The sequence below is a fragment of the Rhinolophus sinicus genome, chromosome 3 (genome assembly GCF_057876585.1).
Source record: "Rhinolophus sinicus isolate RSI-liver-muscle chromosome 3, RSI-T2T, whole genome shotgun sequence".
NCBI classification, from domain to species: domain Eukaryota; kingdom Metazoa; phylum Chordata; class Mammalia; order Chiroptera; family Rhinolophidae; genus Rhinolophus; species Rhinolophus sinicus.
Window position 1 is genome coordinate 35404752 of NC_142503.1, and position 26174 is coordinate 35430925.

General features: G+C 43.6%; 1 long non-coding RNA gene across 2 annotated transcripts in view; it reads left to right on the forward strand.

Annotated features, from left to right (window-relative positions):
* The first annotated feature begins 3788 nt into the window (after positions 1–3788).
* The window catches only part of LOC141570707 (uncharacterized), a 39239-nt gene continuing 16853 nt past the window's right edge, over positions 3789–26174 (forward strand). The window contains exons 1-3 of one of the 2 annotated variants that reach the window (XR_016020538.1): positions 3789–4019; positions 19826–19929; positions 23073–23161. This is a non-coding gene — a long non-coding RNA (uncharacterized LOC141570707). Of the gene's footprint in view, positions 4020–18075; positions 18337–19825; positions 19930–23072; positions 23162–26174 lie in introns of those variants that run through there. The other variant, XR_016020537.1, reaches the window with a different exon arrangement.

A 26174-nucleotide genomic window follows, 5' to 3' on the forward strand; every position in this document is an offset into this window, starting at 1 on the left:
AAAGCTATGTATGTTTTCAGTAAGAAAAAAAAAGGAAGATTTAAATCTGCAAATTGAAAGCTACATCTTATTCTCAGGGGGGAAAAATATCACAGAACAACTGATCAACTTCAGAGATTAAAAAAAAAAAAAACTTAGTATCCTAAAAAAAAATATCAAGTCACTTACAAAGGGTGAAAAAAAAAAATCAGTGCCAGAAAACGGTAAAGCTAAGCCAAAGTCCTCAGGAAAGAAAGTGTGACCCAAGAATTTTATTATCCATGAACGGAAGTGTAAAAACAATAGGTAAACATTTCTGAAAATGCAAGAGCTCAGTAACTACTCTTTTTCATTTGAGGAAGCTACTAGAATCAAATATTATCCAACCAAAGGAATAGAAATGACTCATTAAAAGAACTACTGGTTATTTTGTGTATTTCGCCCAATTGAGTGAGAGAGAACAACTAGAACAAATGTGGGCATTTTATTTACACAACAGAAGGTAAATGTTATAAATACTGAGCATGTATGAGTATACATGATAGAATTAATAATATTTGCAAGGTGAAGGAGAAGGTAAGATATATGATGACTTAAGTACACTGAGTTTTGTTTTTTATAGCCAGAGTTAAAGACCCCAATAAAAAGTCCAAGGGGTGGACACTGGAAGCCAGGACCTGAGGGGAGAGTTGTAAGTAACTCCCAGCAGGCCTCGGCCATGACAAGGGAACTGTGATTGGAGGGCCTTAGTGAGGGAACTCTGAGGAACTTTCAACAGTGTCCCATGAGGGTGTCAGTATTTGGACATCTGCCGTCTTAGGTTGGGTTCCTGAGAAGCAGACCCTGAAATGAGAGTTCCTGTGCCAGTAAGTGATTTATTAAGTGCACTCAGAGACTCTGGGAAGAGGGTGGGGAAAACAGGGCAGGGAAGGAGAAGCCAGAGGAGAATGAGATTTCTGGCGCAGTCCCAACCTCAGCTGATGCCCCCAGGGAGTTCTGGAGCATAAATTACATCTCAGAGTTCGTCCCATTTTGTAGTAAAGGAGCTAGGCTTTCATTCTCCTGTTCCAGTCAGTCAGTCATTGGCTGTGAGGGAAAGTGGGAGACATAAACTCCCAGACTCCCAGGCACACCCAGATCTATACCTGTAGGTAAAGAGTCTGCAGCAGCCCTCAGGGGTTCCTGAAAAGAAAGCTGGAGGTGCAAGCCACCCCAGCCCACCAACCCCAGAAGTGCCCAAGATAACACAGTGAGTGTTGGGGAGCAGTAGCAGTTACAATGGGGAGGTGGTGGGGAGGCAGCCTGAGCCCCCATGCACATCTGGGCCCAGTCAGGCACCAGCTGGAGAAAGGGAGATGTTTTCATTGGGAAGAGAGACTGATGTTTTGATTCTATATTAGTACAGACTTCTTAAATGGAAGTGACACTGTCTGGAAAAACTAAGAAATCTGTTAGAGAATTTACCCAGGAGCAGGCAAGAAAACAGTAAATTTCAAGAGTCATCAATGAGCAGGAATGAAGTTACTTTCTCTTTATACCCTACCAACTTGTTCAAATAACTGCTTACAAATATGTACTACGCACCCCACGAATATGCCTATATTCACATGGATTATCTCAAAAGACACAGAATACATCGGTAATAGCAGTTGTCTGTGGGGGAAAGGGAACCAGGTGGTTTTAGGGCAGGAGTGAGAGAAGACTTAATTTATGTGTTTTAAAATTTGAGTGTAAAAATGTATTTTTTAAAAAATAAAGTCATTTAAATTTAAAATCTTTTAACTAGTAAGGAAAAGTAAAGCAAACAGAAAATCAAATAGGACAGTAAACTGGAGCCAGGAGTGGGTTAGTTTGCAAAAAATATAAAGCATAGAATCTAATGAACTTGTTAGGGAGTAGAAGGCAAATTTGACTCTTAAGTTCTTGGCTACCAGTCTGAGAAAAGGAACGCCACAATTCCCAGGGCCCATCAGGTAAAAACAAACCATTTGTTCAGAAAAAACAAAGCTATTCCTAGAACTAAGATTACAGTTAAATTCTCCTTATGAGTACTTTCTCTTTGACCCTAAAAAGGAGTGAACATTTTCACTAATGTTATTATTATTAACACAGGGACAAACCAAATAGGGCTTCCAATCTTATGATGCTTTTTATTAGTAGTAATAAGAGCTACTGGTGATATGGACCAGCAATCAGTACTGGCTTCACAGGTGAAGTAGTGAAATCACAAGTGTTGGGAAGAAAATTAAGGGGTCTCCTTAATTTTAGGCTGCTTCTGCTTGAAATTCACTTAACCTTCCAAGTCAGATGCAACTAACTGTGCACCAAGGATTCAATTTTACAATTATTTGTCTTCAGGTAATATTCGAGCTTTGAGGCCTGTGCACAATGCAATGAATGAATAAATGGTATAGCTGCACAGAATGTTCACCTAAATATCTTCATTTCAACCCAAAGTAAATGTGACTCACCTACCACTACACACTTATTAGAATTGATCGAGTAAGAAAGTCGGACCATACCAAGTATAGACAAAAGTGTGGAGAAATTGGACGCCTCATCCACTGTTGGTGGGAATGTAAAATGGTGCAACCATTTCAGAAAATAGTTTGACAGGTGCTTTAAAAGAAAGTAAAACATACACATGAGTACACCTATTGCAGGATCTAGCCATTCCATTCCTAAGTATTTACCCAAGAGAAAAGGAAACCTGTGTCTTTGTAAGATGTACACTAATATAGCAGCCTTATCTGTAATAGCCCAAAACTGGAACAACCCAAATGTCCATCAACAGGTGAATGGATAAACAAACTGTAGTCTATCTATACAATGGAATAGTACCCAGCAATAAAAAGAAGTGAACTACTGATACATTCAGCATCAAGGCTTGAGTGGCGTTTATGGGCCAGGCCCTTTACAATATTCCATTTTAGCCTCATGGGCACTCTCTAAGGTAAGTATTATTCTCCTTTTAGAATTGAGAAAACTGAGGCTTCGAGAACGTAAGCAACTTGTCTGGCGTCATTCAGCTGATGAGTGGTAGCGGCAGGACACAGACCTGGCAGTCTGATGGAGAGGCCTCACAGGCACTTTGTTCAGCAGGAAGTGCTTGGGTTCCTTGGATCCATTGGCCTCTTGAAGGTCAAGCAGCACCATCCAGGAGATAACCTCCAAAAATGGGAAGGGGTTCAGAGTGGTGGGGAGAGGGCGACTTCGAAGGAAGAAAAAACTTTTCCTTTTATCAGGTAATGCCCCAGATGACTCACCCTTTCCTGTCACTCAGCTCCAAATCCTCAGGTCTTAATCTTGATGTATCAGATCTGGGGACCCATGGGAGAACTCCCCAGAGAGGCTGCCCTTCTGTCTCTAGGCACAGGTTTGTACAAGCAGCAGCTCCACCTGGGCACCTATTACCGAAGCAAGCTGCAATTTGATATTCTCTTACTGTTTACTTCTGCCTTAATTACAGGGTGGGGAAAAGATCACCTAAGGTTTGCCAAAAACTTTGGTCATTTTTTAAAAAAGTTCCTTCCTTTCTTTCCAGTTGTTCAACTCTGTTGGGAAAGGCAAGAAGAACACTTTTGGAACTGAGCTCGCTGCTGAGTTGCCAGGATTTAGAGATCTCTGCAAAGGTCATTGTTTTCTGTGAAGGTCATTGTCTTTTCATGAAAACCCCGGCAAAGCATGCCAATGCAGGAAAGCCACCAGCTTGCCAAATGTCCAGTGTCCCAGTCACCTGCTCTTCCTGCCCTAGGAAGGATGTGGATGATCTCTGGAGTAAAGACATCAGATCGGTTTTGTTCCTTTCTTGCTCTTAAATCAGCTGCAAAATGCATGAACAAAGCACAGAAAGGACGATTCTCAGAGCCCTGTGCCACCTCCTCATTAAATGCTAGCAGCTGCTGGGTGTTGCACAGAGCGAGATAAGCAGTATGACCTTTGTGGCCATTCACATCCTGAGTGTAGATCATTGTGCTCTCAACAGAATTTCCGACGTTTCAAGCTTGGAAGTACCCCATCAGTGAAAACACGGAGAGAGGGTGAGCTCTGGGCAGGGGGGTCCTGGGTTGGGTGGGGGGTGCACGCAAGAGTGGCAGGCAGGATCAAGCAACCAAATCACGAGTTATTTGCTCTTTGGAAAAGCAGCTCTGCTGACAAGAGAATTAGGGCAGGATGATTTTGGCAAGCCCTGTGTTGTGTTAGCTGCACAAACTTTTCCTTTCCTCTTAGGCAGCCTCTTAATAATGGGGTGGGAGCTTCTTTTCACATTTTATGAACAGGGCGATTCCTGTCAGATGTTTTTCAGAGGGGTTCCACCTTAGGTTTGCCAAGCACACGCAATTCTAGATGAAACTCTGAGTCTATTTAGTTTGGGAAGATTAAAGTTTGCAGCTTTCTGCCATGGCAGGTTTTCATCTTCCTGTTTTCTCACATTAATTTAAGTGAATCTTACCCTAATCTCTACACGAAGTTGTGACGAGAAATATAAGGGAGTGGAGAAAGCATCCAGAGGGTCACCAGGGGCAATTGGCATCTAGCTGGAAGCTGCCAAACCATGTGAGTGTGTCCTAATTGGAGATTGTTCCCTTCCCCATGGGTGCCTCTAATTTACCTCTTTAGGGGCAGATGTTAATTTTCACACCCATGGGGGGCTTATTTTTGGAGGAAATTATTTCAATTACTTGTCTTGCATCTTTCTGACTGTTCCAATACCCTCTCTGTCCTCATCTCTTCCTTCCACAACCCTGTCTCAGTTACCCATTAACAAATACAAACATAGCTCTCAGCAGGGGTTCTGCATTTAAAACACAGTTTCCCCAGAAACAGTCTGAATGGACCCCAGAACGCCTGCACCCAGGCCATCACCCCAGGAGTGTTCTCATCATCATCTGAGGGGAGGGCCAGAACAGGAACCTCAAACATAGCAGGGCTGTGTTGGCAGAACATGCTCCCTCATTGGTTTTGGCAAAAGCAAGTAAATAAACAAACAAAAATGAAACACATACACACACACACACAAATATCCAGAGAAAATATTCCTACAGAAATTTTTTTAAAACGATGACTAAATATATAAAAACATTAACTGAATGACTATTATTTGAATAGATGTGTATATCTCTTCCTCCATTCATTCATTTACTTAATTTATATCCATTCCGAGCATACTGTATGCCACGCAGTATTATACATATTAGTGATTCGGCAGGGAAGGAATCTAACTGCCTGCTCCGTGGCGCTGGCGTTCTGGTAGGGTGAGACAAACAATAAACACATAAATGTACATTTCAAGTTATCATACGGGATTGAAAGAAAAAGTGAGCAGGAGGACAGAAAGTGATGGAGACTGGCAGTGATGTTTTAGGCAGTCAGGCAAGCACTAACTGAGAAGGTGAGCAGACAGCCAAAGGAAGCAAAGCATGAGCCAGAAAGATATCTGAGGGAAAACTTCCTAGGCAGAGGGGAAAACCAGTGCAAATGTCCCAGGGTGGGAGCATGCTTGGTACATCCAAGGAGCAGCAAGGAGGTCGCAAGATGGCTGGAGAAGAAGGAGCAAGGAGGGAGGAGTAGGAAGCAGGGACACAGAGGACGGGGCCCAATGGGGTAAGCTCAGAATGAGATTGGCACACTCTGGCAAGGTCTGAACAAGGGAGAGCTGCCATCTGACTAATGGTAGAGAAAGGTCCCTTTGGCTGCTTGGTGGGAAGAGACTGAGCAAATGATCAGGGACAGAAACAAGGAGCCCAACTCTGAAGCAACTGCAGTAATCCAGGCAAGAGGTGATGGTACTTAGATAGTGACAGTGGCAGTGGCAGGAGAAGAAAGTTTCTGGATATATTGAGAAGAGAGAGCTGCAGGATTGTGCTGGATTGGGTTGGCTGGTTGCCATTGGTCCTGAAACTTCTGATAAAGGAGTGGACCCCGCAGTAAGTGCAGAGAGGCATAAATGTATCAGAAATGGAGGCCTCTTGAACTCTGGCCCTTAGGCAAAGAGCAAAGATCCTATTAACTAAGCACCTTAGCAGCCTTACAAGTGTCTCTGGTAGGTTTGATTATGTCCACTTGATGGACAAGGAAAGGGGTAGAAACCTGCCAGACCTCAGAGCCCAGAGCAGCTCACCCTGAGCCCTTTATGGAGGGACCACCCCTGGTAGTGTGCACAGCACAGTGACTCTGTGAGGCTCCACAAGCTCAGCAAGGGCAGGCACCAGAGTGGAGGAGCTCTGACACCCTCCCTGGCTGCCGCAGCTTCTCATCAGAACTCCAGGGTGAAGCTGCAAGTCCTGGGCCTGACATAGCACCAAGCTTCCGCAAGGGGATCCAGGATGCAACTGCTGGGGCTGCAGCTGCCAATGGCAGGAAAGCTGAGCCGGGACAAATAAGAGATCCCAGTAACCCATCCAAGCACCAGGCCCAGCTTTCTTGAGACAAAAGGGAGGGTGCCACCTGGGCACTGCCCACCGCCCCTGTCATCAAAGCCTCCTAAATTCAGAGTTGCCACATTTTTATCTCCACACCCCAAAATTTTCAGCGAGCCATCTGGGGAGGAGCTCCGCCGAGGTCACTGTCTCTGGGCCATCCAGGGCTATTTGGAGGAAATAGGCCCACTCAACCCGAGAGCACCTGCACTGGGCGTAGTGTATTTCTCCTCCGGTTGCCCGAGCAACGGAAACAACAGTGACTGCAGAAAGCCCCTTAACACCACAGCCCAGCCTGACCCTGACCTACGGGAGCCAGAATTTGCATCTTGCTCTCTTCCCCTTTCTTCCACCCACCTAAAAGTATCTGCTCTGAAACCAAGAACTTACCCAATCCTAGTACTGAGCTGAAACTGCTCTCAAAGCTTGATCAGCTGAGCTCTTCCTGGCATGCCGAGGATTCTCTGATCTCCAGCTCCCCAGGGAGAGGGTGGGAAGCCTGGATCCAGGCTTGGAGCAGCTGGTCCATCTGGGGAACCACTCAGAACCACTGCACTGGCTACTTTACTCCAAACCCAAGTAAAGTGAGCAGTTTCCCCAAGGTGTGGCCATGGCTGCTGGCCCCAGGGTTTGCACTCCAACACAGGTGGGTCTGGCTACTGCCCTTATTAACCAATCCCTTCTCAGGAGAGGTGCTGGGGCTGTAGGCTCAGCCCTTTGTGAGAGGATTAATGTCCTCATCCCATGAGAGGAAGGACCCACTTAGAAAGGACAAGTGATTTATGGTCATTTAGGACAAAAAACGATTGCAGGAAAACAGACAACTTGTCCTGCCCATAAATTCACAAATGGACATCATGAGTCAGAGACTCACTTGCTCTGAAGCAAAGCATACAGCCCCAGCCTCGAAACCGTCATGTACAAGGCCCTTGGCGAGCTCATGTTTTCTCTCTCAGGCTGCTGGTCACATTGCAACAAGAGGAGACAGGGCAGCAGGGTACTTTGCTCTATTCTGTTAGGATCCACCATGGTAATTATCCTTGAGGATGAGGGAGAAGGGCATCTTTATGCTATTTCTTTAATTCGCTCCCAAATCCCACTTCTCAAACATTACAAATGAGAAAATCCAACTTCAGAGAGGTTAAGTGACTTGCCTGAGATCACACATCAAACAAGTAGGAGGATCAGGACTTGGATCCAGGTTTCCTATTCCACGTTGTACTCCAGTGGCTTATTGAAAGATTGGAATAAGGGGCTTTGTCCCTTGATTATTCCACACAATAAATCAAGGCGTATATACCAAACCCTATCTTTTCAATTCTTTTTTTTTTTTTCAGCTCTTTCTATAATGTGCTCTGTATTTTAATAGGTACTCAGATAGGTGACAAAATAAGAGAGTTTTCACTTAAAATCAACTTTCAGTTTCCATTCTGCTTGCAAATTTTTTCAGAAAGCATCTTCTACGCACAAAACACTTTGGTCAATACAATGCCATATGGTACACAGTTCCTCGCCTCATCAAACTTTCAATGGGGCTGGAAAGATAAGACATGGATCCAAATAAATACCATACAAAGCAGATAAGATCTATGCCCTGAAAATAGCGCCCTGAGGGGACTGGGAGGTCCAAGCGGTGAGACTTCACTTCTGTTTGGTACAATCATGGAAGGCTTCTTGGATGGGTGACTTTGAAACTGGGCCTTACTTATCACATGGGATTTTAATAGAGAGATTGAGGATTTTGGCTTTTTAAAAACACCCATTTTGTCCTTATATTTACATTTTATATCCCCCTCAGCAATTTTGATATAAATAAAAATAAGAATATTTACAATACCATTTTGCTATATGTTCCTTGACAAGGAATATCTCCAAGGAGACCAGGAGGGAAAAAAGGACAGTGTCCAAGAAATAGAAGCCAGCAGCCTGGTTCATCTTACTATCTCTCCTAAACGTATACAAAAATGGGTGACAGCCTTCCTGTACATCACACCGCACTCTCTTCCCTCACCATCTGCAGCAGCCAGCAAAATGCTTGGTGCTATTATGGGGAGCTGTGTTCATTCCTCTTTCTCGTTCTCCATTCAGAAATCTGGAGAGCACTAACTTCCTATGAGAGAACAAGACAGGCCTTATGCAAACAGGTGGTTCCAGGATCATTTCCCCCCAAGAACAAGGTTTTCCTTCCATCTTCTACTGACTTTGAAACTCTGACTCTTTTTCTTTCATTGTTCTCCTCTATCTGTCTTGAATAGTGTAGATGATCGTTTACACCACAAAACCAGTTCACCACATTAGGGGAAATATCAGCGTGCTAACCAAACATGAGATATGTCTGGTTTGTGCTTAGTTCCTTCTGCCAGGAAAGCCCTTCTCCCTTTCTCCATTCAACCTTACCTCCTACCCAGCCCTCAAACCCCAGCTCACAGGATACCCTTTCAGAGAAACCATTCCCCTCCACATGTCTGTATTAGGTAAGATTTCCCTGTGACATAGTCTCATTTTAGCTCTTCCTCTTAGTTTGTAGTTATACACAAGTGCGTCTCTCCTGTATCAGATCTTAATGTCCACAAAGGCAGGTATCCCCTTGGATTAGCATTCCATCTGACACGTGGAAGGTGCTCCACAAATAATTGTGGACCTAACCACTGAGAGGCAGCCTGATGTAGCAATAACTGGATTCAGACAGTTCCAATAACTGGAACACCAGTTCCAACACTTACTATTTGGATAATTAATTATACTTCCTGAGTCTCAGCTTCCCCTTATGCGAAATGAGGATCACAATTATCTATTTCACAAGATTATTATGAGAAAAAATATAGATAAGAGGATCTAGCTGGTAGTTTGTGAGTGCTCACTCAGTAATATGAGTATTTCACTTCCCTTCTCACCTGAACTAGCTCACCATGGTTCACAGGGTACCTTTGACCTTCATAAACCCACCCTAGAAGTCCACCCCAGAACTCAAGATTGGAAATACCCTCTGAGGCTATCTGAAGCTGAGTCAAGAGGTTGTATTCATCCTCTGTGTCTGTCAGGACTCTAAGCTGCAAGCAACAGAAACCAATTGTTGCTCATTTAATCAGAAAAGGAAGTCATGAAAAGCAAACAGGAAGCTCAGAGTTCTTAGGATGATGTGGAGCCAGGCTCAGAGACTCTCCACCAAGAATAGTGCCCCAAATCGGGCCACAGGGCTGGTGCGCTGCTTCCATCACTACTGGACACAGACCCTGCAACTGGTTCTACATGCATAGGTGGCACTGGACGCTGCCTATGGAACCACAGTCCCTGTTGCCTCTAGAAGCTAAATATAGTATCACTGATGTCCCACCTCACCAGAATAGGGTCCAACAGGAACTTAGTTTTGCTCTGAGTCAAAGTCTAGGAAAGACACTCTGATTGGTGGAGCCCAAGTCAACATGCCCCAAACCTAGTCACCAAATAGGCTGAGAAAACATGAATCTGTTGTGTTCAGCTTCTCTATGAGAGAAGATTCTGCTTCATCAGGTTGGGAATTCCACCCGGAAGGAGAGAGGTTCAGTCACTGGGCATCCAAAAGGAATGACAATTGCATGAAATTTGCCGCTCCTGTTTCCTGGGTTTCTCCACACCCAACACTTGCTAGCCTCATGGACTAAGCCCCTATGTAACTGCTCCCCACATACAAGCGTTTCCTAAGTGACTCCTTCTTGCCCCATATCCCTGTTGATCTCGAATATTTCCATTTTCTTAACTCCTTCCTCTTCCACTTATATCAGTTCTCCCCCTCCAAAGTTGTTTGCCTAGCATTTTACATGCATGGAACCCACAATCCATCCCACAGCTTAACTCATGTTTATTTCTAAAGTTCAATTTATTTTAGTTTCTCATTCTATGGAGATAAAGCAATCTCCCATTTACATGGTATTTTAGAGAAGAGTTCCCTCTCTCATGTGGCCACCAGTGTCAATGTCTGACACAGCCAATCTCAGTGAACCTTATGCTCTTAAGACAGTACTCAAAAGAAGTATTCTTTGGGTAAATGAATTTGAAATAAGTTCCCCGAGGAGTGTCACAATGCATATTAGGCACTTAGATGCTGTGACAAGTCATAAAGTAAAGAAACCTGTTAAATTTTTCAACCCCACACTTCTGAAGCTTATTTGCCTACAAACCACCGCCACATTTTTTTATTCTTGTCCTCATAACATCGTTTCGCATCAAAAATATGCTGCAGTAGAGATTCTTCAGAAGATTCCTTATGCTACCTTCTTCTTGTCTGTACTGCCTCACTAAGTTAAATTATCCCACAAGGAAATGAATCTTAACTGGATTTAGAGAAGGGGAGAAAGGATGACAGGGGGAGGCATGACACCAGACCCTTCCTACTCAAGTGTGGTCCATGTACAGGCAGTATCAGCACCACCTGGGAGCGTGAAAAAAGGAGGCTCTCGGGCCCCACCCCTGCCTCAAGGAACCAGAATCTATAGTTTAACAAGATCCCCAAGTGATTGCTATCACGGTAAAGTTTGATCCATACAGGCAACAATAGCTTCTACACCTACAGACTCCAATTCCAGGTAATGAACATTTAGGGATTCAACTCACACCCAAATTCCCTTAAGGAAATAAAGCTGTCTATACCCCGAAGAGATTTTGTTCCTACCTTTGGGAATTTACATTTACAGAGCTCATATTTCTTTCACAGAGCAGGCCTGTACCTTTTGGCATTCCAGGACTTTAAGGAAATCTTGGCATTTTGTGGTTTAGCCACAGAGAAGCTGAGCTGACTTCTATAATCTTCTTTCAAATACCCTGTGGTATCCCCTGTACCCCAGCACTGATGGATGCCATCCACATCACTGTCTCCCCACACACCAGAGAGGTACTAGTGTAACTACCGTGTTTCCCCAAAAATAAGACCGGGTCTTATATTAATTTTTGTTCCAAAAGATGCATTAGGATGTATTTTCAGGGGATGACTTATTTTTTCATGTACAACAATCTACATTTATTCAAATACAGTCATGTCATCTTCTTCTGGAACATCGTCATAACGTACTAAATGCGTCTGTCTGGCTGACAATCTTCACTGGGGCTTATTTTCAGGGCAGGTCTTATTTTTCAGGGAAACAGTAGCTGCAGATGAGGTGGCATTTAGAAATCCAATCATGCAGAGTACAAAAGGAATTTTTAAAATTGCACTTACTTTTCTGCAAAAACTAGTCTCCCAGCCACTAGTGTTGTAAGATATGGTGGATTTTTAAAAATGTAAACTGTAAATAAAACCAGTTTTGCCATCTGGACCTCAGCCTGCCTGCCACCTCATTCACCTGCCTCAGGTTACAAAAGGCCTTACTAGTTCCCACAATGCCTGCTTTGCAGGGGAGGATGCCAAGGGATCTGGAGTAAGCAGAAGTCGGCTCAGATACGGGCCTTGCTACTCACTAGTTCCGTGGCAGCAACCATTTTGCTTTACCTCTCTTATCTGTGGATTCTTCCCCGTAAAGTGGAGTTATGAGGACCAGCTTCACAGAGCTCGTGAAATGAGGACTCCGTCAGGTAAGTGTGAGGAGCACCAGCACAGAGGCTTGCTCATCAAGAGCTCCCACCACATGTGACCCTCACACGCCCTCTCTCCAAGCCCTCTCACAGAGTGGCAGCTCAGGACTTCCAAGCCCGCAGGCCTCCAGCCTGAGGCGACCACCCTCCTAGCCCTGCAAGCTGAGGAAATGATGGCCTGGATCCTCCCTCACTCTCCAACCACCTTGCCTTTACCCTCCCCCTTACCACAGACCACAGGCTCCACAGGCTGCAGGGAGATTCAGCAAATTTCTTTCTCCACCTCCCTATTAGCCCTGCTGGGTCTCAACTAACCTGCAAAAAAGCCTTGGGGAAGGAGGCAAAGGAAGGGAGCTTGGGAGGGAATAGAAGAGGGAGAGTTGGGGAAGTCCTTCCTCCAAAGACCTACAATCTGGGGTCTATCCCCTCTGCTTCTGAGAAAGAAACAAAAGGAAAATTCGCCATGCTTTCCTATTAAGCCATGGGAATAAGGTAAATAATGAACCTGCTTTCTTCTATTTAAACTTGGAGCTGGTACAAGTTGATTCTGCTAACCAATTATTAGACACAGATACAGACTCAATCTTTGGGGCGGGGGGGTGACATAGTCATTTATAATAAATACATATTTGGTCTTTGTTCTGGCTTCTGGCACAGAGCCCCTAAAAACCCTTAAAATTTCCTAGGTGATGAGAGCTATAAAGGTGTCTTTTGTTACATTAATGAGTGGCATTTGGACCTCACCTAAGAAGGGGGCTAGGTTGCCAGGAGAGCCAACCACATGACCTCTGGGGAAGGGAGAGGGCTTGGAGATTGAGTTCAATCACTGGCCAATGACTTAAGTAGCCATGCTTATGTAATGAAGCCTCCATAAAAACCCAAAAGGACAGTATTCAGAGAGATTTCAGGTTGGTGAAAAGGTAGCGATTCAGACAAAGTGACACACTCAGAGAGCATGGAAGCTCCGCCTCCCTCCCACATTCCAAGCCCTGTGCATCTCTTCTTTCTGTTTCTCTGAGTTCTGCGAGCTGCTTGAGCAAAATAACTGAATGCAACGTAGGGTCCTGGGGACCTCCAACATATAGCTGGTCTGTCTATTAGAAGCACCAATAATATTCTGGGCTTGAGAGCGGTGGCTGAAGTGCTGAGGGATGGAGGCACTGGTGGGAGGCAGTCATGTAGGACTGAGCCCTAAACCAGTGGGATCTGACGCTATCTCCAGGTGGACAGTGTTAGAATGGAGTTGAATTGTAGGACATCCTGCTGGTGTCTGAGAATTGCTTGGGACACCCCACTTTCCCATGCCCCTGAACACATACTCACACACTGGAAATTGGAATCATTTGGTGTCGGGGGGGTGACAAGGAATGTTATTTATAAGTCAACCATCCCTTACAGGGAAGAGACAGACATATGACCATTGGATAACTGGATTCCAAGCGACATGTGGACTGAGGTAGAAAAAGACCATAGGCCATCGAATGATGGCCTCGCTGGCAGTACTTGTGGCCTCATTGTTAGTACTAAAGAAATATTATTGTTAATCATCCCAGATATGAGTATTTCTCAGATAATGTGTTTTGCGGACTGAGAGCACACACATTAAAAATACTAACAAGGTGTAACTAAACAGCAAGTCATACACTTAAATGCACTGAGTAGGAAAACGTACAATAAGACTTATGAAATATGCCCTACAAATTACTGTATTTTAAATAATCAACAAAGTAATTTTTTAAATTCAGCAATGGTTCTCAGTTTCTTGAAGTACTTGAAGGAGGTCCAATTTCTAAATCCAGGGCTGAGGATGTCATCAAAAGATTTAATGAGGGTCCCAGACAGGGAACCCACGCATAGCTACGTCTCACAGAGCAACTCAAAGTGCAGCCCATGGAGCAGAAAGGTGGACATCACCAGGAGCTTGTTAGAAATGCAGAGTCGCAGGCCCCACCCCAGAGGTACAGAATCAGAATCTGCATTTTAATAAGATACGCAGGGAATCCGGGCACTCATTACAGTTTGAGAAGAGCTGTTTTAGAACATCAGAAATGTAAAGGGTTATTTCATAACTTACCCTCTAAGGGTATCCACGGGAAAGCAGATTCATTCTGCCATAGCCATAAAACAAATATAAAGGGACAGTGCTTTTTATGGCATTACTCACCAGGGCAGGAGAACAGCACCTTTATGCAGAGACCCCCTGACACACTCCTACTTAGATAAATTAATGGTCTCTACTCAGTGCTGAACTCTTGAGGGAGGAGCAATCAATTCCCATGCCAGTGTACCCATGGGTCCATATGACCCCCGCAAGAAGCCTGCAGTTCTGTTCTAGGGCTCACAGGCCTGTGAGGTAACCTTGTCTTGTTTTTGTTCTTTATGGCCACACTCATTAACCTTCAGCCAGCAGCCATATCATACCATGGATATGCTGGAAAGTGCAGCGATAACAGATTGTGCAACATTGGTGAAATGGAAGCGTATGACGAAAGATGAGGAGGGAAAGGGAGTGGTATTTTGCAACTTCTAGAGGAATCATGACCAGCACCATGTGTGGAGTTTCAGGCTTGAGGTAGGGAGGAGGAAAAGTAGAGAGGGGTTAACAACAAAAGGTGATCTCTGGCTTTTACTGAATAAATTCAAATGTGTTCTTAAGGCCTTCTGACTTTCTGAAAATGTCTGACAATTTCTAATTACAGTGTTTGTTTGATGAAATAGTTTAAAATGAGCAGAAGGATGTCCATACCAGAACATTTTTATCAGTTTTAAAAATACACCCAAAGTTTATGTGCAACACATAAAAATAGACATATTTATTTATAATATGAAAGCAGACCAGCTGGGTCCATGTCACCTCCATCTGTGTGCCTCATTGCCTTGCCTCTCCAAGAACAGCCAGAAAAATGATAGTAGTGAACTGAATTAGCATCTTTCCACAGTGAGAAAGATAGCTCAGCTCCACAGAAAACCGGAGAAAGACTGAAAATTCCCTTTTAGAAAGACCAAAGGTGGTTTCTTACTTTCCGTGGAGTCCATTTACGCGGGGGAAAGGACTTTAAGACATAAGATTGCCACTCAGTGGTACTTATCCAAATTTTGTCTCCCATAGGTACTCACATTCTTCCACTTCAAAATCCTTTCCCACCATTTCCAGAAGAAAATTCAGTTCTCCAATTCTGCCCACAGGAAGAAAAATTAGCTTCCTAGGGCAGCAGCCCTGAAAAGCTCCTGACTTGGAGAAGAGGGACTGAACAATGTACAGTGACATATATCGTCTGTGTGGGCCTTCTCTTTATACAGGTCATTCACACGCATCATCTCAAGTGTCTGAAGAGGTATGAATTGTGTTTAATTAAAACCTGAGTGATAGAAGTAGATAGAAAGTTATTTCGAGGTTATTCATACATCTCAGTCCCTCTCATCAAGCTTTCAAAGCTCTATTCTAAAAGGTTAGGGGGTGGGAGGAGGCAATTATGTCTCTTCTCTAGCAGCTGCCAGAGATTACTGCCGTCAGAGTAATTATCACCAAATAATTGTCCCCTTTCTTCCCTGCGGAAGGGGCAGAATGGGAACAGAGACTCCTCTGAAAGTGATTTGTACTTGCTGAATACAAGTTGGGTAGCTCAGGTCAATTGGCACCCACTGGAGGATTTCAGCGTCATGCCTGTTGACCTTAGAGAGAAATTAAAATTCATCTTATACAAAAGGGGAAACATTAAATGTCACGTGCTTGAAGTTATTCCAGATTTCTTGAAGTTGAGCAACTGTGGTTTCAGACTAGGATAAGTGCTTATTTTAGCCTAAAACAAATTCTCCTCTGCCGAGGATGATTCCAGAAGATGGGGACAAGAGGAGCATTTTCTGGAGCCCTGGACTTTGAGACAAGTCCCTGGCGTATCTCTACAGTGGTAGTTGTGAAAAGATGGTACTAACAACCCCGAGTCCGTTCCCTGCCTTTATGATGTTCACAGGGAGGTTATTCAAATTGTTTACTTGGCTGGTGTCTGGAGCAGAGCAGTCACAAAGTCCAGATTCTCTAAGGGAGTCCTCAAACTTGTCAGAGGACTAACGATAAGATAGGCTATAATGTGAATGAAGAGTTCTTCAAAATCAATAGTGTCGTATTTCAGGCTGCTGTCCACCCAGGAATGCCCTAGACTGCTGGGAAATGAAACATTCCCCACAAACAAATATTTATAGACAATTCTATGCAAGGCAGTGAGCAAGAAAAGTAAAATGTGTTATGATCAGTATCTTTAAAGATGTGTAACGCAAAGGTGGGAAGGTGGCCATTGCTTTATTCTCTCACTGAAGTGCTTTAATTTTAACCAATAAACCTGCATTACGCTTGATGTGCACGGACATTGTGCTGGGGGGGGAGGGGGCGCGCAGGGAAGAGCCTAAGGCATCCAAGACAAACTCTCTGCCTTTGATGGGTTCGCAGTGCAACACCTCATTCGTTTCTGAAGGAAGCACAGTGGTAAGGAGTCTTCTGAGCTAGAAGCATGACACAATCAGTTTGAGATTTGGCTTCACCACTTGACCTGTGGCAGGTCACTGATCTCTGTGTGCCTCAATTTCTTCCTGTGTAAATTGAGGATAATGATACTCTAGCCACCTAGCCTACAGGATTGTTGTGAAGACTAAATGAAATTAAACAAGCAAAATCTCTTTATAAATTGCAAAGCATTATGCAAATGTGATCATTATTATAATTATGGGTCACAGTGAAAGAGCTATTAGAGTCCTAAAAACAATGGCACTTGCTACATAAATAATAACCCTATTCAGTAACTCCCGTTTTCTAATACCCTTAAAAATCTGCACACGAGAAAAGCAGGTCTGCTTTCCTTCAAAGGCCAGGGTGTATTAGAAACATTTGTGTGGCCCTGGTGCCAGGAGCACAATAGATGCTCAAAAAAAACGTTAAAAAATAGAATTGCTATGTGGCTCCACAGTCCAAATAGAGAAAAGGGCACCGAAGGGGCTACTCTGGCTACTGCTGGGCTCAGAACCAGACATTTTACAGGTCACAATTAATCAATGCCTCTTCTTATGTAACCATGCAAATATGTCAGTAGTGAAGGCAAATTTGAAATCGTTTACCATAGACCAACCATGAGGAGTTCCTCTCCCTCCTCTTTCATCACCAGAACAACGCTTCTTGCTAGGAGCTTTGATCATTGCTCAAGTTTCACCTAGACATAAAATCATAGTAATCTGCAGAAAGTATTTGAGGAAACTATGAAACTATGAATTCTTAGATAATTGGAAGCCAACTTCAAAAGTATAAAGTTTGAGTTGGAAAAGGACCCAGTGTCAGAGTCTAGATTATGTAGGGCCCCGCACGAAGGCCCAAGGTGCTTATCAACCTGTGGGGCATTGATTTTTGAAGAAGAGGACGATGAGTGCAGTGGTAGTTAACATGGTTCCGTTTTTTACCTTTGGACAAATATCTTAAATTCTTCCATCTATTTTTCCCAACTTCATAAAATGTATTCACCACCTTTCTCAATATACTACAAACACAGCAACACAAAACATCCTAGGCGCCATGAAAAAGGGGGGGAGGGGGATTAAAAAAAAAAAGGATCATATTTGTTCATTTAGACCAATACTGAAATTGAGCAGGAGGAAGGTTGGCCTGGAGGAATGATTCCAGAACCTGGTTGGGGGCAGTAAGAAGCTGACCCAGGATGTAATCCCCTACATGGAACTGTGAAATATATACCTCTACTTATGGGATTGAGCTCAGAATAGACCAAGCATTCCTTATGATAAGTCTGTCCACCCTCCTATGGCCAACAGAGGAGTTACATGTGTGAGCGGATCAACTATGAACCCCTTGCCCTCTGCCCGGCCATCTCAGCACTATAATGTATGACAGCATCTGAGCAGAACTCCCGAAGTGCACACAGCTGGGGCCTGGGTGTGGCTCGGGCAAACACCTCACCCACACAGGCCTCTCGCTCTCCTCTCTCAAGCCAGATTTTCCTTTTCCTTTCCGCTACTCTCCATAGGACAGAGTGTTGGGAAATGGCTTTGAAAAAGGGAAAACTATCTTGAAACTAAAGATATTCATTTAGACTTGAACAAAGGTGTTTGTTTGGTGGTGAGGGTAGGGATACAGAAATAGAAATAGCATAGGAGAAGGAAAAGATTCCAAACAGTTTCAATTAAAAATTTTTTCAGAAAGATTCTCACATCCTCGTATCTATGAGCCCAAGTCAATAAAATGTATTTAATCCAAGTTCTGCCCTATAGAATAGGACCATGTAAGCAGCCCCTCCTGGCCAGCCCCTGAATCCAGCCTCGCCAGACCCAGCTCTCTCATCTTGGATCACAGAATTCCAGGAACTATTCAGGATGGGTTGGCACCCCCTTTATTTTACAGGTGAGGAAATAGGCGAATGGTGAAGTAACTTGCACAAGGTCCCAGAGCTGGTGAGTTAGAGCTGAGATTTTCCAATACCTTCCATCTATTCCTATAGACAAAAAGCAGTGGGTAATGATTTTACTTTATTTTTGTCCTGTGAGTGACCTGGCTTCATTTGCAAAAGAAACCTCTTCTCCAGTTACCAACTTGTCAAACCCAGGGAGAGATTTACCATTATTTTTCAAATCTGTGTTTTCAAAATAGTACTTGCATTATAGCATACATCACAGAATACCTTTAAACCGATCCCAGGAATTTCTAACCAAATAAAGCCCATTCAGAAAAGGACAGGTGCACATAGCAGATTCCTTGCATTACCTGCTGGCCTTCTTCCCTCTCTTCACCACAGGCCGCCTGGCTCTGTGAGACGGCCATGCCTAAGCCAAGACTAAGCACATGCAAAGACTTCGTCTGTGTTGATAGATAAGCAGAACACTAGTTTCACCTGGTGTTTTGCCCAGTGTTTCAGTTGAGGTAGGTAACACACACACACACACACACACACACACACACACACAAACACTTTTACTAAGAAATGAATATACAAGTAAAGCAGCTAAAACGAGACAAGGTCTAGATCATTGGGCTTGAAACCCGAGCCTCAGACCGTGTTCCTGATGGGCTGCACTGGCGTGGAGCTGTGGTTCCCCTCCTACTCTCCGCTGCCCCCCACACTCTTGGGTCCCATCCAGACATGGCCCAACTGCCCTCAACCAATGCAGGCTCTACCCCCTCCCGTGCCAGGTGATCAATGTCTTTCTTCATTTCTCTCCTAAAGATTTCTCCTGCTGTGAGTCTGGAAGCTCTTTCTTTCATAACATATTCCTCCCGTCATCATTTGGTCTGTCAGAAACATTGGCATGTGCTAGTCCGCAGTGAGTTCCTTCACCTTGTGATCTAAACTTGCACATTTACTTCTCTACTTGCTATAAAGGCATCAGCTCCATTTCCTGGCTAGAAGCAGAATGTCCCTCTCCCCCTGTGGGAAAGCTCTAGGCTCACGCACAGAATTCTGCTTCATTGCTTACGCACCTCTCCAGCTCATCCATTTGAAGCAGAGATGACAGGTTCTGTTTGTTGATCCTCAATCTCATTCTCGGCCTCGTCATCATCTTTAACACTTTCTAACTTTTAAGGGTCTTTGTTTGGGTTCCCCTGTGGGGCTTCTCTAAGGCAAGGATTTGGGTAAAGTAGATGATTTGACTCTTGATCCCAGGAAAGCATAGTGAGTGAAGAAAGAAAAGTGAATAAAGAGTATACTAAGAAGCTGTGGGTAATAGGGCTTCCTGCTGTAGGAAACCCTCTAAGGGATAAGGTAGAACATTCCTCAGAATGACAGCAAGAAAGCTGGGTTATTTATGCAACCAGGCCTGTCCCTCCTTAGCCAAGGGTTGTTCATCTAGCTATAATTCCCAGGTATTTACCGCCTAACCTATGTGTTTCCAAGATCACATCCCTGGCCGAAGAATGCCCTCAGGCAGAGAGAAGCAGAAGATTGTCCATTTGTACACCAGCTGTCTACGGTTGGACCCTGGGGCATCTGCTATAAAGGTGACTATTGCTACTACTCAGAGTCCCCCCCTCTGTGTGACCTTTCAGGTTTTAATTTAACTTAACATGCACTGAATGCCTACCATACATAAGGTACTAGACTAGATTCAGGTAAATACCAAGATGTATAAGACATAGTTAGTTCTTCCCCACCTAGAACTTTAGATCTGATGTAGGAGACAAACAGAAATAAAAGTCACTGTAGAATAAAGTAGAATATGAAAAGTGCTATACAGTATTAGAGACACATACTGTGAGAACTAGAGAAAGATTACATTAATTTTGACTAGAGGGAACAGGCTATCAGTGCAGTTTTCTGAAGCCAAAATATTTTAAACATATACTAAATCAACAAACATCCAATTCCCACCAAAAGCAAGAAAAGAAATATTCTTTCACAGGGTCCTAATGCCAGAAAACAGCAAGAAAATCAGAACCATTTTATCTCAACTCATAGGATATGTCACATACTTCAATATCATCCCGTCTTATAGATACAACATTTAAAATGAAATCACAAGAGCAAGATATTCCTTCTGCTCCATATTTAATTTTACATTTTTATTCTGTTCTCATTTGTAGAAATGAGTTATTAACAGTCTTTGTAAGGCTCCCAAACTCAACAAATGTGACCTTCTCTTGTTTCCCCTGCAACAGGCAGTTACTTTCCATGTCCCTGCATTTGATGGGCAACTTGGGAATGAGGCCGAACAAGGTGAAGAAAGTGGTTGACTTTAGCATGAAAGACAAGGGCTGGGACAAGTCTAGGGGTGAGGAGGGGAGGAGTAGAAAACAGATGGATGAGTCAGCCCATATTCATGGAAAGCTAGGGTGTTGTTGGGAGAATCTCAAGCTTTCATTTTGTGGTGTTTGAGAGCTTAATTCCCAGCTTCTCATTGAATGTATAAACTGTAATCACAAAGGTATTTCACAATGATTTCCTTAGATCTGGAAATGGTTCTATGAACCACTTTTAAATGGGGGAAGAAGGGAGAGGTGTGGAGAAGGAGCAGGAGGAAAGATGAGCATCCTGGGCTTCAGGAAGCTGCCTAGGTGCTGGGAATTCCACACCCAATTCCAATGTTGGAGGACTGTAGATGGAGAAAAATGGAAATGGACGTTTGGGGTGGGGCTTTCTTGTTCTTTTCTCCCAGGTACTGCTTTCCTGATTCTTCTGGCCTCCTTGCTCCAAAACCAGAGACTTGGATATGCAGCTGGCAATTTGGGAACAGAGCTAGAAGCAGCATACTCTCAAGTCACAATTCAAGTTCTATGCGGCCATGCCCCTGAGATGGTGATCTCAGAAAGAAGATACTGATGGACAATAGGGAGGCCAGGGTTGTGTGGGCCTATGGGAAAATGGCAGACTTAAACAGCCCTCTCCTGCTATTACTCCTTCAGCTGTCAGCTGAGAACATGTAGGGAGATACTTCTTGGGCTTCTCTCATCCCCCGCAGAATGACTCAACAGCGTTGTTTCGCCCAAACCAGCCACAACCTAACCACTGTACTGCCAAAAGGGAGATTTTTTTCAAATACTATTATGTACTGGCCAGGAGTGTCGAGGTCCTGGGAGGGATTGTACATTTTCTGGAGGGCAGGAGAACCCCATATTTGAAAGGCCACGTCAGAGAAAGATTTGGGGTCTTGAGCATTTCCCCAAGCTTGCTCTGTGACTTGGCTGCCCACTGCTGCTCAACAACCACAACAGAATAATCCATTTATCTCTGGGAAGTGGTGGCAAGGTTGGTTGTCACGCAGTTCTGACTCTGGTTCCTTACTGTGCCATGGGAATTTGGACAAGTGATTTAGACCCTCTGGAGCTCGGTTTCCTCATTTGTAAAATGACAAAGAAAATATTAGTATTTACTTGATAAGGAACTAAATAAGATATTGTTTGTAAACACTTAACATGGTGTCTGCAACATAGTCGTACTTGATAAATGTTGGTGATTATTGTTTTTAGTGCCTGGACTCAGAGCTCCCCAAAAGGACTTTTATTTAATTTGGGTACACAGAACTGAATTAATTATAATCTTTGGTTTATGATACATTCTCATCATGAATCTATGCTTGGTGCTCTTTATTAATTAGTGCATTTTATACTAAATACCCATAAAACTACCACTCAACGTGAGACTATAATATTAACAATAACTTGTACCTCTTGTGTGTATAAGGGATTTCAGTTATATAATATGCATACTTGCTTATATCCATACCTATATTCTAAATATACTAGCGTATTGAAAGTACTAAATGTTCTTTGAATAAATGAAAAAATCAATACATGCAATATTTCTTCATTGATCTCTGGTGCAATGTTTCAGACTGTTTAGACTGAAAGCTTTTAGTTTTATTGGACTGAGGGAACAGACAATAGCCACCACACTTCAAAAGAGATGTGACACTACAAAACATGATTTGCAAATGCAGTACCTAAAAACAAGTTTTTAAAAACAATTAGCCACTCATCACACTAAGAGCACACCCTACTACATTAAAAGGTGAATGGGCATTTCAAAGAGGAGGGGTTTGGAGGAGAACTACAGTGTCCTATGAGTCTCACCTCCTCCCCCATGGGGAATGCGTCATGGTGTTTTTCCCTTATCTGAGGTCAAGAGAAGGGGGCATAACTTATCGCCTCTAAAAGACTGATACATGTGGCCTGACTTTGGGGGTCACAGTGGACTGGTGTTTTTCTCCTGGCTGAGACATGAAAAGAGTGAGTGGTAAGGAATGGCAGCTACCATCCCAATGGAGTAAAAGAGGATGGATGCTCCCAGACAGAGTAGCGGGAGCTTGAGTGTTCTCCATGTGTCAGAGATCAGCCACACAGAAGAGAGAGAGAGCGCTAGCCTGAGATCATCTTATATCCTTAACAAGAGGACAGTCTGGAGGGGCAAAGTGATATCACAGGAAGGTGAACCACTAAAGACCCAAGGTGAGAAAGAGTAAGCCATCAGCAAGAGACTTGCATGAGTCATCCCAGCATGGATAGACTATCCCTGCAGAACTCACCACGTTCACCCCCCAGAAGAGCAGGCTTTAACCACCGGTAGGCTATGATACATCTCACAGTGTTAGCTAAGTAAAAACTTCCCTGCTTCTTTCTCTCTTCTCTTTCCCCTTCCTCCAACCCAGAAGGAACCAGAGGCAACCTAGAGAATCGATGAGAAGGGGTGAGAACCAAGGCAACACAATGGAGAAGCCAGTGATCTCCTCCAGTGCAGGTATGTATTTGGAGTCGTGTGCCAATGATAGGGTGAAGCTTTCACCTTGAAGGAAGTGTACATTTTTCATTATTGCTTTGAATTGGAAATAATTACTAAACTGAGACTGTTCTTCTGACTAGGAATGACCAGAGTGCTTGTCTGAGAGAGTCCAGCCTCCAGAATGGGCTCGGAGAGACAAAGGGTGAAAATGAAATTAGCTATGTTCTGCGTAAACTCTGTGAGTCCTACGTGCTGAGAATATGGTTAAAGCTGCAGGGGCTCAGCTGAGATCCTCTACGAATCAGTGTGCAGTGCTACAGACGTAGCACTCCCAGACCCAAAATGGGATCAGGATCCCTCCCTCTCCATCCATGGTCTTTATACAGGGCAATCAGGGGCTTGATTTTTGCCCCCAAAATGTTGCAAGATTCTTGAGATTTTCTCCATTGTGGGCAGTCCTGAGATACTCATTAACCACTGAAAACAAGTGGCTGTCCTGCTTCCACACCAAGACTGTGAGCCTTGATGAAACTGGCAGCAGCCATTTTCCTTACTGGTCCTACCACCTAAGCTGCCACAAACTAGCAGAGCACTGGTCATTCTACTTTGGGGATGTGCCCCAAACCCTGTTGCCTTCATGGTTCGAGGGAATCTCCACCTGATTTCACGCTTCCAAACACAGTTGTCTATTCTTCTTCTTCCAGAACTCTCCCATGAGCTCTCCCCTCCATGAGACAGTAAGGACATGCCTGGCCTTTCCCTCCAGAGTCTGCACTTGGTGGAAAAAGATATGTAGCAAATTCTCCTGCTGCATCCTGAATCTATATGCTCATCTCTCAGCTCTACATGCTTGTTCCTACTGCTCTCTCTTGCAATCTCCAAAGACCTACCTTGAGCTATAAGTGTCACTCAGCCTGGAAGCAGAGCTGGAAGTGCTGGAAGTGCATTGCCACCAACCAGGGACTCACGGTTAATGACTTCCTGGTGCAGCAGAGTGAAAGCCCAGCTCTCTTGCCTCGAGCTAAGACAAATTACAGTATAATATAGACTTCAGTGCTCCTCTTGGGATCAGGCTAAAGATGGACCTCACCTGAAGTCACACATTTGCTTAGCTTTTCCACCTTACCTGTCCTGCTTCCCCAATCCCTTCCTAGTTTGTCCTTAGAGCACTTTATGACTAATCCATTTGCTCTTGAATCCTCTTTTCAGGGTTTGTTTCCCAGAACCAACCTAAGACAAGGGGTTAGACCCACTCAGTTTTATCAAACTGTCCTACCTGCTAACTTTACTCTGTAAAATGAACTGGTCTCTAAGCAGCACGAGAAGCGCACAAGAATGCAGGTCCTAGGCTGGCGCAGCTGGGTGAGCTGGACCACAATCTCACCCTGAAGCACCCCCACTGCAAACAGCAAACCTCTTAAGAAGTCAGAATGATATTTTAAGCAGTCTTTACAGTGCCTAAACTAAACTCAATGACATTAGTCAGAAACAAACATTTATTCAAATTTGTTTTGACTCTCCCTCTTTGTTTTTAAATCAATTTGACTGCCAATCTTTCCAGTTAGTACCTGAGGAGATTGAATAAACATTCTGCTTAAAAGCTTGCATTTTAAAAGCTGAATACCTATTGAAAGTTAGGAGACCATACAGATAAGGGTCAAGATAAACCTAAAATGGAACTCTGAGTGAAATTCAATACCTGTTTCTTTATATGGAATGGTGCAAAGTTAAGTTAATTGAACTGGATGATAGAGCAATAGTCAACAGAAAAATCAACAGAGGTACACTATGCACCAACATAAAGGGCATTAGCAACAGAGCTCATAGACCTAAGATGGATGGAGAAATGACAGCTCCTTAGAAATATAGACGTGGAGGGCTCTGACTCATGGATAGGCCTCACCAATTTGAATGCACCTGTTTTTTCCTGATGCCCCACTTGGAGAACACTAATGAGTCACAAAGAAGTCAACTGGCCCCTCCTGGACCACCTGGGACAAGTCAGCCATGATTTTCTTCTCATGGTGCACAAGGGCAGTGTGACCCCCACCATTCCAAGTAAATTTATAGAGAAAGAGAGTCAATGAGAAAAACAGCAATGTGCATGTCACAGTTGCCCATTTAGGCCTGTCCTCCTCACTGAGCTGCTCACTCTGACCAGAATCCACATCAGCAAATATCCAAATTTCCTCTTTTATCCCTTCTTTGCACCATCTAATTTAGTGGCAGCATGGATGGACCTGGAGGGCATTGTACTGAGTGGAGTATGTCTAACAGAGAAAGACAGATGCAATGTAATTTTGCTTACATGCAGAATCTAAATAACAAACTAAAGAAACAAACAAAATAGAAACAAACTCATATATACAGAGAATATTTTGATGGTTGCCAAATAGATGGGAGGGGTGTTGGGGGCGGGTGAAAAGGGGGAAGGGATTAGAAGTACAAAGTGGTTGTTACAAAGTAGTCATGGATATGTAGGGTATAGCATAAGGAATATAGTCAATAATATTATAATAACTATGTATGGTGTCAGGTAGATACTAGATTTATCAGGGTGGTAAGTGGGAGAGGGTTGATGGGTAGTGTGTAAAAGGGGAAGGGATTAAGAAGTACAAATTGGTAGTTACAAAATAGTCACGGGGATGTAAAGTAAAACATAAACAATATAGTCAATAATGCGGTAATAACTATGTATAGTGCCAGGTGGTTACTAGACTACTCAGGGGAATCACTTCTTAAATAATATAAATGTCTAACTACTATGCTGTACACCTTAAATTAATATAAAATAATATTGAATGTCAACTGTAGTTGAAAATTTTAAAAAGGGGTGAGGAAAGGTGAAGGGAACAAGAGGACCAAATTTCCAGGTATAAAACAAATAATTCATGGAGATGTAATGTACAGCATAAAGAATATAGTCAATAACATTGTGATAGCGTGGTACAATGTCAGATGGTTGCTGGACTTATCATGCTGGTCGCTCCTTTAGGTATATAAATGTTGATTAACCATTGTATACACCCAA